The following is a 1534-nucleotide window of genomic DNA, read 5'->3' as shown; positions in this document are numbered from 1 at the left end:
TATGAGAATTTTGGTTCCAGGATATACTAAAGACCATAGTCTTTAACTGTTAGCAGCCAGTTCTTCAAATCATCCTTACTTTCAGCACTCAAGGTTGTGTCATTTGCATATTGCAGGTTGTTATTAAGCCTTCCTCCAATCCCGAGGCTGCATTCTTCTTCGCAGAATCCAGCTTTTCTGAGGATCTTCTCAGAATACGGATTGAGTAAGTATGGCGAGAGGATGCAAATCTGATCCATACCTTACCTGGCTTTAACCCAGGCCGTATTCCCTGCTTCTGTTTGAACGGCTACCTCTTGATCCATGTATAAATTCTGCATAAACACAATGAAGTATTCTAGAATTCCCATTCTTCTCAATGGTATTCATAATTCGTCATGATCCACATAACTGAATACCTTTGAATAGCTAATAAAACACTAACGAAAAACTTTCTGGTGTTCTCTGCTTTCAGCCAGGATCCCTCTGAGGTCAGAAATTATATTCCTTGTGTCATGTCCTTTTTTTGAACCCTTTTTAAATTTCTAGAAGCGTCAATGTACTGTTGAAACTTGTTGAACAAAGTTCAACTCTTTTACGTCCTCATTTCTTCCATTTGCTTTACTTTCTCTACCTTGAAAAGCAAGTTGAAGACTCTCATCTGACATGCACTTTGGCCTTTTATTTCTTTCTCGTCATTTTGATATCTTTCGCTTTCATCACATATACTGTTCTTTTTTTAAAAAAAAGAACATTTATTAAGTTTTAAATGATCCAAGAAGAAGACAATGGCAAAGACATAGCATCCAGATCAGGGAGATCATTAGCACTACCAGAGGTATCCTAGCTGTGCTCAGTGTTTTTTTAAATTAATTAAATCATTTTATTGGGGGCTTATACAACTCTTATCGCAATCCACACATATATCCATTGTGTCAAGTACTTTTGTACATTTGTTGACCTCATCATTCTCAAAACATTTGCTTTCAGGCATCTGTGGCCCATCCATGGCAGGCACTGGCCCCAAAGGCTGCCACAGAAACACCGTCACACATGGGTCCTGTTTTCCTTTTCTGGACCTCAGGGATAAATTTCGTTACAGACACTAAGAAAACAAACAAACAAAAAAATAAAACATTTGCTTTCCACTTGATCCCCTGGGATTTGCTCCTTATTTTGTCACCCCATATCTCATCAGGTTGTCTGTCACAAGGGTACAGTGAGTGAAATCTATTCTTGAAATGGCCTCACATTCAGGTGGGGTCTATTGAAGGATATAGTTCACTCTCGTGCACTTGTTTTAGTTTTTTTCCACTTCAGTTTGAACTTACACATGAGCAATTGATTGTTACATAGTCAGCTCTGACCTCATTTAGGCTGCTGATACTGACCTTCTCTGTAGTCTCTTCCCCCAGATGTAGTCATTTTGATTCCTGGGTATTCTGTTTGGTGAGGTCTGTGTATACAGTTGCTGTTTATGTTGTAGGAAAAAAGTTGTATTTGCAATGGAGCAGTTGTTGCTCTTGCAAAATCTATAGTGATCTCCAGTTTTAAA

General features: G+C 38.5%; 1 pseudogene; it reads left to right on the top strand.

The window, feature by feature from the left end:
• Positions 1-964: 964 nt before the first annotated feature.
• Positions 965-1087, top strand: LOC142455828 (small nucleolar RNA SNORA5; annotated as a pseudogene).
• Positions 1088-1534: the final 447 nt, after the last annotated feature.

Source organism: Tenrec ecaudatus, chromosome 8, assembly GCF_050624435.1.
Source record: "Tenrec ecaudatus isolate mTenEca1 chromosome 8, mTenEca1.hap1, whole genome shotgun sequence".
Taxonomy (NCBI): Eukaryota; Metazoa; Chordata; class Mammalia; order Afrosoricida; family Tenrecidae; genus Tenrec; species Tenrec ecaudatus.
This window is presented reverse-complemented; position numbering and strand designations above follow the sequence as displayed.